Here is a 16,400-nt window from a genome sequence, read left to right as displayed (position 1 = left end):
GTCTGCCTGTCCGGGATCGATAATGAACCGTTCGATCAACCTAATGGCTGAATGCAACTCCCGCCCAACTTCCCGCCCAAAGACAAAAGATTCACGATGGCCGCCAAGAACGCGCTTGCGGTGAACTAGTACATTCCAAAAAGAAAAAAAAAGATATCAACGCCACCACTCTCAACAGACGGACGGTATAAAATATTGCCTCACCCTTACACCAATCCCTTACCCCCGGTTTCCACGGCGGGGGCCACCTTGAGTCATAAAGGCCGCGATTCTTTTGATGGCCCTAATCAAACTGTTTAATTTTTACAGGTGCCGTTAAATGTGAATTGCCATGACTATTGACGATACTAATCATATGTGTGTTTGTTGTGTGACCCGTTAGTACGCGTCGGAAGAGAGTAGCGAAACGGTTTTGTTTTGTTAGACGCAGTGAAAATGCATTCCACCATTCGCAGACTAATGTCTCATTGTTGATATGGAGCAGTACATATTATTTTATTTTAATTAAAGGATTAACATACAGTTTGAAAAAATGTTTCCGAAATAAAATGTTCCCTAATTTATAGTTCTAAATAAGATACTTTTTTTGGGATATATTGTAATAGCTAATCTATATAAAGTGATTCCATTTATGCGCCTCTAATCCATATGTCATGCATTGCCCACACAACCCTTCACCCTTTTACAATCCGTAGATATAAATTTCTTGTCCATGCGGTTTATTTACACTTTGACATAAAATCTGACACCCGACAAGCCAACGATTATTTATTGCATCTTCCTGTTGATCAGTTTTATTTGCTTGCTCAGTAAATCGCTTTGGACGGGTGAAAAGCACATTCGATCATGTGGCAACAAACATTACGACGAGTGAAAACTCAAATTTAACCAAAAATATGAAACACAAATAAAAGCATGACAGAATTCCGTCCCGATCATCGTGGACGTTGTCCTTGAACGTGTTACATCTGGGAAGGGACGGAATCCCACTTTCGATCACGCTCCAACGGTCCGGTTCGTTTGATCCTGTGCCATTATAGTTGCCCATTAGACACCCAAACATTCAATATGGTTTGTGCGGAAAGGAGAGTAAATTGTAGGGACCATGTGTGTGTGTGTGTGTATCACTACCCGTAATTATGCATGACCCGGTGATCGATCAGCAATTTAGTGATCACAAGTGATCCTCAACGGTGGTTCCTCGAGGAAACCCGTGAAAGGACACAAAAGACCCCCGGGGGATATGGAGGAATTGTTCGCACAAATGAGACATCATAAAATTTAATTGGAAGACAATGGAAGAACGAGGGATCCGGTAGGGATCCCATTGTTAGTTGCTGCATACCGAAAACCCGTAGCCTGCCTGAAACAATGTGCAGCAAATTGTCACACTAAATAACAAATTGCCCACAACAAGCGCTAGACGGGGTCCTTCTGGTCTGGTAAGGGGTAGCGCTTCTTTCAACTGAAGCGCTACAAGATTACGTGCAGTTTTTCCCTTTTTGGAAGGATGTAATCAAGTTTTTTACCCGTGTGTCCGTAACCGGTCTTGACTGTTTTGATACCCACAACATTTTCCCTTTTAGCACGATCGGCACCATTTTTTCAACGGTCTCTGGTGTAAGTTCTGTACCCCGCACGAAAAAGAGTGGATTCGATGGTTGTCCTACGTTACCTAAAGAGATTGTCCTTTCCCCACAGGGTAGCAATGCTGCATCCTTTGAGCGATGGAAAACCGGAGCACCGAAGAACCGCTGGCAGAGGATAATAATGGTTTTCAGCGTGCCAAAGCATCCTTCGAAGGAGGTGTGGCGATCGGCACTGTTTCGCTTGAGACAGTATTTGCAAACTTAGGTAATACTATTTGTTTTTCTTGCTAATTAGACGATGGTCCCCGGCCGAAGAACGTTGGGCGTTTCGGTGAAGGTTTAACGGTTCGTGAGGACCCGATGGTCTGTGTCTGTAGTGGGAAACCCAAGTACAATTCGATTCGGTATTTGAGCCACAAAATAAGGGGGTCGAAATATTCCGAGCGTACAAAATGGATTTGTTACAATTTTCTGTAAAAAAAAATCTTGATCTTTGTTTTGGAGGTGATATGATGAGAGAAGATCATCAAACAAACGTTATGATAATGCGAGTTCGGTTTATGTAGCCATTTGGTAAATGTATCTGCATTTATAAATATGTATATTGGTATGTTCTAAAAATGGAACACAAATATTCAAATAATCATAGTTTAATGAGTTTTAACTTTAAATTTATTCGCGTATATGATGAATAGATGGTATTAAAATTATAAATAAAAACCAGAAATCAATAAAAAAGCAATAATATTGCTTATTAAAATTATTTAAAAGAATGCGCTACTGTGGGAAGCAGAGTGGGAATAAATGGAGCAGAAAATAAGTTTGTAAAAGTATTTTTGTAACGTCTCATGTCCTAGAACACAAGAGCGTAGGACTCAGGATACGGTTTAAGGATACAGAAAACAGATGTATTTGTTAAATATAAAATAAAAATAAAATAAATAAAATAAATAATAAATAAATAATTGATTTAATCCAAACTTTTGCCTTGTGTAAATGGATAATTTAGCACTATTTACTTTAAAAAATGTTCCACGATATTATTTGCTACGTAATATGAATGAAATTCGAAATTTTTCCTTTTTATTTTTTATAATTTCAGAAAATTTAATGCTTAAAATAATACCTATTTAAAAAAGGAAGAAACAAATTATACTTGGTAGGTTTTATTCAAAGATCAAAGATGGTTTGATGTATTGAAAAATTGTGATTTTTAAAATTCTTGTACTGTAAGAAAAATGTATGTAAAAATGAAATGAAAAATATGTCATATTTCATTTAATTTAATTTCATTTCTTGTAATTTATTGTTAGCCGCAAGGGTTTAACAAAATTTGACTTAAAACTAAACAGCGAAGACTAAGACTACAACTTAGTCTAAAAACTAACACTAAAGTAAACTTAAGCAAAACTAACCACTGTGAAATAGGAACGATCCCGTGAATAGAATCATATAATATCCAATTATCATTAATTAAGAAACGAAGGAAAATTTTGTCATTTGATGTCAATTTTTCCTTGTTCTTGTTACACTATTTTTTGTTTCAGCAATCAATAACTAATTAAACAAAAAAAAACTTAACTGAAGCGTAATTTAACACAGTTGTCTATGTTGTCCAAGTTGCCGTTCGGGGTTATATGACCTTTCGTACACCTTACGCACAACACCCTGGGGGCGTAAATTATCTTGCGTATACGTAAACAAAGGCAAAGGTAACGGTAACGGCATAGGATTCACCCTTGTGCACAAGCCAAACTGCTTAAGATTTAGGACTTTGTTAACACACAAAGTCAAAGGGCACCAAACAACGCTGCGGTAAAGAAGAGTGTCCATAACGGGCTGTGGTTGTAGCGAAAAGGTGCTCTGAAAGCACTTGGTACATATTTGACATGGGATCTGTTTAGTTTTCAGCCATTTTCAGCTCATTGTCCGTTTCCACAACGTGCCGTCGACTATTTACTTTGTTTGTTTCAGTATAAAAAGTTGATAACTAAGCAGAAGAAAGCTAAAAATCGAAAGTCTGTAAAAAAATCCATTCCTTCTCGCGTCACAATATGGATAAAAATGGGAATTTTGGTTTAAAAAATGATCCCAAACCCAAACTACATCTGCATAAATGACGCAGTTGCGCGATGCTCGCTGAACTTTGTACCTTTCGATGAATGGAACTGGTTGGTGTGCTATCACGCACTATATTTTGCGGTATTTCTTTTCTATCTCGGCAGATTTTTTTGGTACCTTTTTGGTAACTATTTGCCGCGCTGTCCACCTTCATCTTGCAGGCATCTTGATCCGAGCGTTCTTTTTCGGCAAAAGATTTTCTTCCAAACGCGAGAACGTACCCCAGTTCCGAGCAACATACACACGACGGTATCTGAAAATTCGTTCGCTATGCAAACAAAACCCGCCACGGGTCCAAAAGCAGAATGGGAAAACAAACGATAACCACACACAATTAACATGTGTTTGCTCGCATTAGGTCAGGGTGATAAGACTATAAATTTAGATTTTTTGTTCTTCACTTTTTGCTTTTGCCCGTTGCTGTACACATTGGTTGCGGTGCGTCAAGTTGTTTGAAGGAAACGTTTGTTGGCATTTTTTGTTTGGCGCAAGTGTTGTAGCTCGGCTGATGGTTGATGGAAATGATAAAATTACTATCTAGAAAATGGTCACCAGGTAGACATGACTTCATCGGTGAACATTTAAGCCTTAATTTAACTTAAAACGCTGGAAACAATAGTGGATAAAGCTACGATCGTCATTATTAATTTTTAATTAATTAATTTAATTAATTTTTCTTCAAGCATTTGATGAAAAAATATCTCATGCAAACTAAATAAGACGTTTTGCTCTAAAATTATCCATGAAATTACTAACCATTGTGTTCTGATAAATGTAAGGCAGTTGTAATTTTCTAATTTGTAGATCTTTTTATTTGGAGATCTAGAGTTTTTATTTATATTTCATGACTACGGCTTTAGCGGTATTGTTCACCTCAAAGGGCTGAAGTAGAACAAATTTCCCTAGGCATATCCTTCTTGCCCTTTTGGATTATCCTGGCCATACTCGGTTGTACATATCTTTAGTTGTGGTTGTAGTTATTGGTGCTGTTGGGGTTGAGTGTCAAAGATGTCCTATTTCACTGTGTGATTCGTTTATGTAGTTCTATTGCTTCATTGTGATATGATTTGGGTGTCCATGGCATTATTATTGCTTGGTTTTGGTGCTTGGATGTTCACGACTGCCATCTTATCTCTCAGTGATCGGTTCTTAATTTGTAGAACGTATTGATGTAAGAAAGTAGAGCAGTCGGAAGTAGAGTATCGACAATTTAAACATTTAAAAGTAAACTATAATTCTTTGTAAATAAATCTAAACAGTTATCGCAAACTCGATTTTTTCCCCAGCGGTCCAAGAAAATCCTTTAACAATTTCAATTGTTGTATATTTTTAAATATATTTTTTATTTACTATTGTATGAGTATTCTTTCAAATGGACGCGTTTGTTCTAATCTAATACATAAATGTAATCTAATACATAAGTTTCATTTACATATCTCAAAAAAAAAAGATTTTCAAACATGCGAGCGAGAATTTTCTTTTCTAAGTCTAAGGAGTTTTCAATTTTAATTAAAAATATTTGTTTGTTCGTCAGCCAATTCCTGCCAATAATCAGCCTATTTCCTTGCACGATTGTAAAAACGTATCTCCGTTTTACTCCTAAATGAAAGGAATACATATGTAACATATTTGTACAACATGTTTTGTGTACTAATAACTCGTACTACTATGTATGTGTACGACGAATATATGTACTGATATATGTTAATAGCTCCGGGCGCCCAATGGTGTAAGTCGCCGCCGGTTCCACACGACGCGAGCGGGTGTCAAATCCCACCCGGCCCGTATCTCCGTAGTGTCCCGTAGCAAGGTCTGACTATCCGGCCCTGCCAAATCTACTAAGCTGTGGGATAGTGAATTCATCGGACAGCTCATAGAGATCTTCATCAACACTATGAGCTCCTCCATTATCCTTCATAATATACGGGAGCAAAAATTCTTCTGAGCATCTTCTTTTCAAGCGGGCCTAGAAGGGTTCCAGTATCATTGCAACAGTTTGATAAAGTTTGTATTGTGTTGCATAAACAATTCCACACTAAGTTTATAGTTTAAGTTTAAGTTTCTTGCACGATTATCAAAACAAATGTACCTTTTATTCGAGCTAAATTAAAAACAGAATCATATAAATTATATTATTGGTTTATTCGCATGTCATTCGTATTGGTGTCTGTCTTCTGTTTGATATAAACACACACATTGTTGCAAAAAAGGTAAAGTTCGTGCGTTTAAAAACAAAACATTTACCTCATCAATCTAAATATCAAATTTTAATAATAATACGAAAGAAGGTACTTAAAATTCCTACCTCAATAAGTGGATAAGGAGAATTAATTCAAGCCCAAATACAGACCCTTTTGGTTAAAAAATGCGACGTTTTATTGTTTTTTTTAAATCATGCTTATAAAAAATACATTTCACATCTATCGTTAAGAAGTAGAAAATTGTGTAAATAATATCTAAATATTTTTTTGGACTGTTACTACGATAATTGTCACTTAAATCAATTAAAAATGTAACGAGACTATTGAGAGACTTGAGTCTTCGATGAAAAGAAATTAAAAACAATTTGTTTTTATATATGCCAAACTACATAAGAAACTTCAAACAATAAGAAAAGTAATTTTCTTGCTGAAAAGAAAAAAGAGACACAAAATTATTTTGCTTTTATCGGTAAAACTTTTTTCTTTTACTGTTTTCCTATCGATCACAGCCGCAGCTGTCCATTACGCCTAGAAAGGCTATCATTACAGAGCTGTCTTACGGGTCAGCGTGAAAGGCTACTTCGCGGCTACTTCCTCCACCCTTCCACACCAGTGCAACCTTAAAGCTGGCCACAAAACAAGAAATAAAAAATACGGTAACACCTTGCGTGATTGCTCGTGTGCAAAAGTATTTCCTACCTCAAGCGCTGCCCTCGCTATTCGGTGGATTCGGTGGATTCAGCCCGGACTGACTATAAAATGTAAATGGCCAGAAAGCCGAATCCTTCACCCAGCGGGCACCCCCGGGCAAGTCTTTCCACTGCGCACAAAAGAAATAGACAGGCGCAATAAGCGATGGTGGTGTCCAATTGATGTGTAGCCTACAGACTACAGCTGGCAGCTCTCATTTGCAGCTGCAAACACACCCGGCCGTGGATAGGCCGTGTTTCAAGTGCCAAGCGATGGTTCCATTCACCATTCACCTCTACCACCGGTCAGCACCACTTCCTTCTCTGCCTTCCATTATGCTCTCATCGATTGCATTAGTACGGACGGGGAGGATTATCTCTTCGCTGTGGAAATTCGTTTCGGTGCTGTCCACGTAAACACGCAAAATGGTGAAAACCTGGGGCAAGGGGGTGTTTCATGGTTCAGTCCGCAGTAGTGGAGATTTTTTCCACGACTTCTTCATGGCACCTCATAGGGGAGTGGGTTGTTTTTCTTTTTTTTTCCCCAATTGGTCCACCGAACGAAGTCCAATCATAATTCATCCGCCGTTCGTGGTTGCGTTTTTCCTTCACAGCTCGGTTCGATTTATGATACACCTTCCCTGGTGCCCCCATTATAAATTATGAGCGTAATTTTTATTTTCTGAAATTTTTAATTTAATTAACTTAATTAACCAAGATGAGGTAGCGTAAACGATGGGGTAGCGCCCGTAGCGTACGATCGTATTTCTTGTGCGTCAATTGGTTTTGCGTGGCAGAGCGGGACAGAGACGAACGAAAAAAAGTGACTGAAACCCTGCATGAAGGGGCAAATTCTGCGAACCTTTGAAATGCCATTAAATGTCGGTAGGAAACTGTTGGAGGTGTTTGACGATTAGCACAACGGAACTGGAACACTCCGTAATCCGGAAGCTTTTTTCTGTTGAGGAAATATATTACACATCAAGGGTGTAAAAGGGTCAAAGAATTGTTAAAAAAGCATCGAATAATGATTGGAGTTAATTGAAACGAATAATTTTTGGAATAGAATATGTCCTTTTTTCTTCAAGATACTCAATAAACCTCGAAAGCTTGCATGGCAATATATGGCACCGATGAAATATGATTCATTACTGTGCGCATGATTTAATAATGATTTTTTTTCTCAGAGCAGAAATGCTTTCTAAAAAACAAAAACAAAAAACTAAATCTCCTGATGGTTGTGTGTTTTAGCTGTATTGTATTTCCTGCTTTTGTGTGTGTATTTTTTTTGTTGCTAAACATTATAATTCACATTGACTATCCCAACCTTATAAAACGATCGTAAATACTCCCTCTAAATGGCACACCGCGGCACAGATGAATAACTAAAAGCCCCCCTCCAACGGCAAATGGGGCCATGATTTGTGATGTCCAGCCAAGAACACTTTTGCCCGTGCGCTACTGTCAGGCATTGTTGCGTGTAAAATTGTCGTTCCGAGCATTTCGGAAGAAGGTGTAACCAGTTACACACCTCGCCCTGTTTGAAGGCGAAACGACGGGGCCAGCCGGTGAAAGTTATCCTTGGGAGCCGCCCGAAGCAATAAAGACATATTTTTACGCATGAAATATGGTATACGCAAAGGGTATGTACGCTTTAGGCAGAAGAAAACCGACGAACAAAAAAAGTCCTTCGTTTGTGGCGTTTTCTGTACAATTGTGGGAACTGTCATGCTGAGCGCTACTGGAAGACAAATTCATCAGCTTTAGGGAGTAAATGATCAGCTTCGGATGAAATCAACTGACCCGTGTTACCTTCGCCAGTAGAATGGTTGTGAACAATGATCGTATTGGCTGTAAATTCATAGGACAATCACTCGTGATGATCGGTGCATCATCGGTAAAGGCCAGGAATACATCATTAAACGTACCGTTGTCCTTCGTGTAAGGATTTTGGATGGTTTTGTGGCAATTCGCTTTCAACAAAACTACGACACAACACAGGTTTCTTGAAAAAAGGACATCTTCATTTACGACCTCAAGCTCCTAAATTGAACCATTGCTGCAATTACTTGCAGTGTACATAGCTGGTGCAATTGATTGCAAGTTACATCGTTGACAACACGAGAAGGAAGAGATTTTGTGAATGATTTTTGTTTTTCAATTTTGTTTATCAATTTTGTTTTATACACATTTTCATCTAAATTTTGTTGACAATAACAGTTTATTGCTCATACTATAAAGGATCCGAAACACTGTATCCGATAAGGAGGGATAAACTGTAGATATTAGGGAACAAAAAGCTTTTGTAATAAAAAAAACATTCCATTGTAAAATATAGTAAATTTGGAAATTGCAGTTGTCGCCAGCATTTTTTCTTTTATGAGTAGACAATTATTGTAAATAATTTTCATAGAATCACTTCATTGTTCCTAGTTCTTTTTTGGGTTTTATGCTGATGGTTTTATGCGATAAATATTTATCGAATGGATGAAAAAGAATCTTAAAACATTTAATAACAAAATTGAAATATATACAGTGCTATTTGTATACTTGCTATTACATTATTTATCAAAATAAAAAATATATAGCACACATTAGTAAAATTTAAATAAAATATATCTTCACGTACTAATAGCATAATAATACACTATTCATAATATAATATAATCCTACCACAAAACGAAGAACCGATTAGTATTAATTAAGTTAATAAATGAAATACCTAGTTTTTTTTGCTCGGTTAGAACGGCCTGGCCGTATCAAGACTTATTTTACCACGTAGCAGGATAGTCAGTCCATGCTACGGGGAGACGGTCCGGATGGGATTTGAACCCGGTCCCTGCCGTGTGGACGGGCGCCGTTTTTCACATGCACCACCGGGTCGCCCCTAAATGATATAGTTTTTAATAAAATTAAAAACAATACCATACCCGGTAGCAAACATTAAAACCTGTCGAAATAGATTTTTGATGTCCCTTAAGGGATTGACAGCCCGAAATATATCCTGCAGCTCAATGTTTCATACTCAATGTTAAATACCATAAATAATGTTTTATGATCAAACGCAAAGTTTCGAACCCGAGGGTTGGGTTTATTTTCTTCATGTTTTGTTTATGATGATGTAATAAACATGCGTGCTAAAACAAAGCATCATTTGATGAGGTAGCCACTTGCCTTGTCACAGAACAAATAAATCCGAAGCGAGGCTTTTTAAACTATAAACGAGAATGCAGCTGTTGTTGTGCTGCTCAAGCGCAAACAAATCGAAAGTGATCATTAACGAATGTATGTATGTTTATAGCTTTTAACGGATGAAAATTATGTTGTTTATGTCCTATTTCGTTAACTGCAATTTTTACATTCTTGTCACAAACATTCTTGTATAAATTGTCTTTCTTTTCGAAAATGATTGCCTTAACATTTCCAATTTATGTGCTAATTACAAATAACGTAAATGTATCATATTTTCATTAGCGACTTTCCTTTTTTTTCTGATAATTATCCTTGGCCGGTGGTCAACGTGTTGCAAAAAGTCTGCATTTATATAATTGCAGTAAATCCTCTGTTAAAACTGCGAAGGAAAAACAACTTATCGTGCCTTGATTGGGGAGTGCTTTTTGTGAAAGGCTCAATCACAGCCTACTTGAATGCCATGCGTGGAAAAACTCGAAAACCTTTACCAACAATTGCCACACATTTCAGCAAGTAGGCGCCGCTTCGAAACACTACTTTACGGGTATGAACGCCTTGGACTTTTTGTGGGTGGAGAAGAGGAGGGGGAGGTAGGGAGTTCGGTTGGTACACTGGAGCCAACCAGCTTGAGTCCAAACCCTGCAGTACGGGGGCTACACCATCTAAAGCACTTTCTTGCGGATGGATGAAGAGGCAACCGGAGAGAGTGGCGGGAAGCGCAACAACAACAAAAAAAATGGCCGACTTGAGGACTTTTATTGCCCTCGCAATTGATTACATGTGCGCCGCATCAAGGCGGCACAAGTTAAAGACGATTACCCCTTGCCAGCGCCATCGTGAGTGCTTTTGGTGTACGTTTTTTCCCCAACATTTTTTATTCACTTTAAATTGCGATATCTTTCTTTACCTTGCGGACTGATCCACAACTCTCCCCACGCCAACTTACTTCTTGCCATCATTGGTTTGACCTCGTCCACCAGACAAGTAACTTTGGCTGAAAACCGTGTGATTTTTTCTTCTGTTTTTAATTGGTTTACCAAAGGCTTTCGTGCAGGGTAACAAAGTTGGACGAGTGCTTAAACTAATCAGGGCAATGCAAAAAGAAGAGGAAAAACTGTAAAAATCTAAAAAAATTAAGAAAACATTTCAAAGTGCAATACTTAAAATGGGTTACATTGACGCTATAATAAACTATAATTAACCTATCGAATATTAGACTTTGTTAAGAATTATTAATATTATGTGATGTTTTATTATAATTTACGACATACGACATCTGTTTTTCATTCATTGCAATATTACAAATCATGAAAGTGTGATCGATAAACTATTTTATCAAATCTCAAATTTGAGTTTGCCCAAAAAAATTTTTTTACTGATTTTTTTGATTTAAAAAGACATAAAAACCAAAACATTAGGGGATCGAATTGAATAAAAAAAATAGTAGAACTCGAAACTGAGAAAGGTTTTGCGCAGTTCAAAAGATTGGCGCGTGCTTAGCGAATGTGGCTATAATAAAACATTATTTTTATATTATTACGTTATTATATAAAACTTTGACCTCCTTATCGTTCAAATCGGTTTAATCTCTTTAATTTTGTTCTTAATTTTTCATTGCCAACTAAATATGGAGTACATATGACTAAATCAGAGGTTATCAAAAAAATTTTATGAAACAATTTCAAACAAAAGCTTTAAGAAACAAAGAACAATTCCAAATATATAACATTAGATTCGTGATCGATATCCTGGCATAGATTATTATAAATCACTAATTAAGACAGTAAGTTTTCACTTCGAAACACTTAAACGTGACATTTGTTGTCTTCGGCAAATGGCAGACAATTCGCTAACACGTGATTGAACATTCTAAAACTGTCAGTAAGATTTATAGCATTAAAGTGAACAAATTTTCACACAAGCACAAAACGCTCCATGCACTATAAAATATGTTGAGATACGTTTGATATTTCTTTGGAATTAGTCGGTCAGAAACAACCTCTGTTGAACAGCGGATATCGTAAAGGACATCGGAAGCACTACACTTGGCAGTGCCGGCAGTCATTGCCAGACAAACCCACGGACATGGGCAAACGTTGGTAAATCCTTTCAAGTATTCCGCTCTTCCGTGCTGCCTGTTTCTTCAGATCAGAAAAAGCTCTCAAAGTACATCCGACGAACGCGCGTGGTAAAGGTCATTTGGTTGAATTAAAAGAAAAATTGTGAAACCATGGTTGTGTGTAGTTAAGTAGAAACATGGTGGTTGTGTAGCTAAGTTGTCTAAAATACTGCAGCAGAACTAGAAAGGAGGATCTTTCGTGTGGAAAAAAAGGTCACCGAATGAAAACATAAACTTCCGAGCAATTTTCAATTTTGCATTTTTTTGCCGTTTTATGATTGAAGTCGGCACATTTTTTGTTTGTATCGCATCCATCAAAAGATGAGGTGATGCGCACGTTTTTCGTACATGGATGAGAGCAAGGATGAAGGATGAAACGAAGGGGCCAAAACCTTTGGATGCACCACATCTTGGCACGGACGACGGGAACACGACGCATGATTTTGACCGTTTCGGACGATCTGCTGGTCACGGGTAGTCGGGCTGCCGGTAAACAACCGATGAGCCCGAGTTTGACCGGTCGACCGAAATTGCCCCCTGTCATAAAAGCGGAATTTTACTGTTTTGGGCTTTTTTTACGGGTTTTCTAAATTTTGTTTTCCAATCCGACAGCTTTTTTTGGCCGTGCATGGATATAGTTTTTCGGCAAACCTTTGCTGTTATGGTACTGTAATGTTTTCCCACCCGTTTTGCACTCGATAGTTGTTTTGCAGTATTATAAAACATGTTAGTTTCATAGTCTTTTTTTCTTGCTGGATAATGTTTGTTTGGAGAATGTACAAAGTCCGTTTTTAATCATTTAATTTATCTCTGTTTTCTTTAAATAAATATGTAACAGCTTCTATTTTTAGCACTATCAATGACTTCAATTTTTCGAAATTACCAAGAAAATAAACTGTTATGTTATGCATATAATTAAGGAATAAAATGAAAAAATAAATTCAATCATTTATTTAATAATTATCAATTTAAAAACAACGCGACAATGTCAATTCAATAAATTTGCAATACTTCATCATTCTCAGTTTAAAAAAATATAACAGAAAATCAGATAAGCTTAATTGATAGCTACTGCGAGGGCAAGTTAAAATAGGGATTATAAACATTTTTTATATAGTTAATAATACGAAATTGTCGTATTTATCCAGAAGTTGTTTTATCAGTTTTAAACTGTAAACTGAAACAGTTTTTAACGTATATGTACATCGTACTGGATTAAGTTTCTATCGCTATGGCTTTCCTAACGACTTTGTTTTAACACAAATTTTACCATAAACTCATCAAAAACCCTTAGATATACAGAAATCAATCCATTCATAACCGTCTGTTACGATCATAACTACAATCTTCCTGCGTTGAAAAGTGAAATGGAATATACAAGAATATAAAAAAATAATCATATAACAATTAGTTCATAAGCTCTTCAGGGAGCGAACGATTTTTTTCCCTCTCTCGCTTTTTCTACCCTGACCACGTAAAAAATTGTGGCCTAGGCTATGGTAAAGTGGATAGGTGCCTCTAATGGCAGCTATATCCTAGCCATACTACCGTGCATATTATAAACAATCCAACAGTCTGCCCCACTCGTACCCCATCTTATTTTCCCCATATCCGGTTAATCCATTTTTTGGGTTGGAAAACATATCCCCTAAAGTTGCAATATCGATCGCACTAGAGTGAGTGTTCATAATTTTCGTTCAATGCGTAATTTAGTGCACTGCTGCCCCTGTCGAACATGTGTTTTAAGTTGAATTACTTTAGTGAATTTATGCTCGTTTTATAATTTTAATTTTGCTACCACTGCTGCCGCTGCTGCTTTACAAAATAATAACACTTCTGCCCGAGGCAGACGACGCGGGGTTTTGAGTGCGAGTTTTATTATTTATACACCCTAACACCTTTGCAACCAGACAGTCCATAAATGCTGGCATAAATTGAGCTACTATACTACTCAAATTACTTCCGGAGAACGAATCTATCGGTATCTTGGAACGGGTAGCCAGATGGAGCGGTGGGGCATGTTGTTTTTGTTGTTGTTGATGTGGCGTAATGCTACAACATCTCCATCGTTTCTTGGACTCCGTTGTTTAAGATGATAATAGTGTTTTAAACGTTGCGTCCGTTGCGTTGTGCTGGTGACAAATGTGTTGTAATGTTCCTAGGGTTTGAAAGGGGGAATTGTTGTGAATATCGAGGAGAAGAAAAAAAACCATCCCTACATCCCGTCATTCGAGCAGTGATAGACTAAACGGTTCGTCAATTGGGCAATAGCAGGTGTGATAGATTCTTTTATGAGCATGATATAGTCATATAATCATTTGTGTAGTGTACAGTTTACATCGGGAAATAACCATCAAGTTTGGGGCGGAAATTTTAAATACTTTTAGGCTACTTTGATTGATAGTTCATTGCGTGTTGAACAAGACGAAAATCGCACACAGATTCCCCGTTATTGCGGTTGGGGCATTATAATGTCCGAACAAAGGTGCAATTTTCAGCTTTATAACACAAGGGAAGTGTTATTTATTGTTCAAAAATCGATTGTTTTACAGGACTTTTAAGTGCCATGTTTAGGCATTTGAAAGTGTTGTAAATTTACTTGTTTCATAAAGTAAATGTTGTAAATTTACTTGTTTCACAATCTTTATATAAACGCTGTAATTACTACGCAATAATAAATTGAAGTCCAGATTTGTTTGCAAACACTGTTCAGAGATATAGGTGCTGATATAAATGCTGCTAGTTGTTCCATTAATTATGCTTAATTAATGTATGAGAAGGCAAAATAACATTCTCATAGTTTAAACATCAACAATATACAAATACTACAATCCCTCCAATACGAGCGATTACAATTCTTGTTCGTTAGTTAAGGTTTAACATTTTGTTACTTACGAGATCCAATAGATGGTGAAACTCCGACTTCCAATATTTAGTATCGATGTGCATTTTCGCCATCCGTGTGCCGTTACGTCCTATGGTCACATTTACCCTAGTTTGGGCATTTTTGTCATCAAATGATCTGTGGTATGAGTTGCAGAAGCAGCGCGTTTAACGAATACCGACGGATAGAACATATTTTTCCTGCGGTCCTATGTCTTCCGGTCTTCGCGGGGAACAGCGAGGATAAGTGGGAAGTGGACCCATCTCTACCTCTGGCAGAATATAAATTGTGATGTTTTCGGCCGATCAAATGACGGAATTATGTTATCCATTGTTTGTGTGGAAAAATTATCCAGTTCCAGGTTGATAACAGTTTCACATTTGTTCGAATTTGCCGGTACAGTGTTCTGTGAACAGTGCGGCGTTTCCTTCATTTAAAAACTCTATCATGTTCATTTCAACGATTTTTGAGCCCGAAGATTCGAAAGGAATAATTTTCCCGTACATGTTTAGAAGCTTGACCATTTGATGCTGCATGGTACAGTGTTCCTTAACTATGGTCTGCAGAGGTCTAAGGAAAGGATTGTGTGGCAATTCACCATTCTTTAGCTTTCGTGCTTCATAACCAGTATAGGGACTTTTCGTACAAAACCACTCCGCAGCGGTCCACATGCCCGCTTCTTATAGATACGATAAGAATAGCTGGGCAGTAATCGATTCGGCATCTTCATTGTCGGTAGCCATCTCTTTGTTGGTTTTCCCGCGAAATGTATACTCTTTTCTGTACGAGAGAATGCAATGAAAAATGATACAACATAACGTTTAGACAGATTGCGCGTATATTGCACAGAGAAAGATTTTACTTACAATGTACGACGTACAGTGATCAATAATCAGTTCGTTTTGATATAATTCAATGGTTTTATAAAGATATTGAGGACTTTAGCGCAAAATAAAACATGCACGCATGCACCAAAACACGATTCCCATGGAAAACTGCACTAGAATTGACAGTTGAGTTGTATGGTTGCTGACATCGCGATTTGTGATGTGTGTGCGTGCGTGCGCTCTTGTTTTCAATCTTCATTCGGTTTATGAAAACTGTTTACAAGGTAATTTAGTTTTGGTCGTATCGAACCGTACCAAGTTTTCCGATTTCGTGTGTTTCCGTTTCATAAATATTGAGAAAATTATACACGATGTGCATAAAAGAGCGGCGTAAAATGTTATTTGATACAGTGTCTAGAAAGTGTGGTGTTTCCATGGTTCCAAGCTAATGGTTTGCCCTGATTGAGTTTGTCGTAATAACCACAGTCGGGATCCTTAAGAAAAAATACGTATTACAGTCAGTGGTATGTAACTGGTATGTGAAATTATATTTATCGTAATTCCTATCTGCTAAATAAGTTTCTTTTTAATTTGTATAAGTTCGTACATCATCATCATCATCATCGCTCTTACGGTTTTGTGATCGTTCGTCGTTTTCTTTTCAGCCGTACTATCATTAAGCCAATCAGCGGCCTATTCGTCCGATTCGGTCTGGTCATGCAGCGGTATTTTCAACGAATGAAACCCCAAAACGGGAATCCAGTTAATTAAGACACTT

This window comes from Anopheles funestus, chromosome 2RL, assembly GCF_943734845.2.
Source record: "Anopheles funestus chromosome 2RL, idAnoFuneDA-416_04, whole genome shotgun sequence".
NCBI lineage: Eukaryota > Metazoa > Arthropoda > Insecta > Diptera > Culicidae > Anopheles > Anopheles funestus.
The sequence above is the reverse complement of the archived record's forward strand: the minus strand, read 5'-3'. Positions refer to the sequence as shown.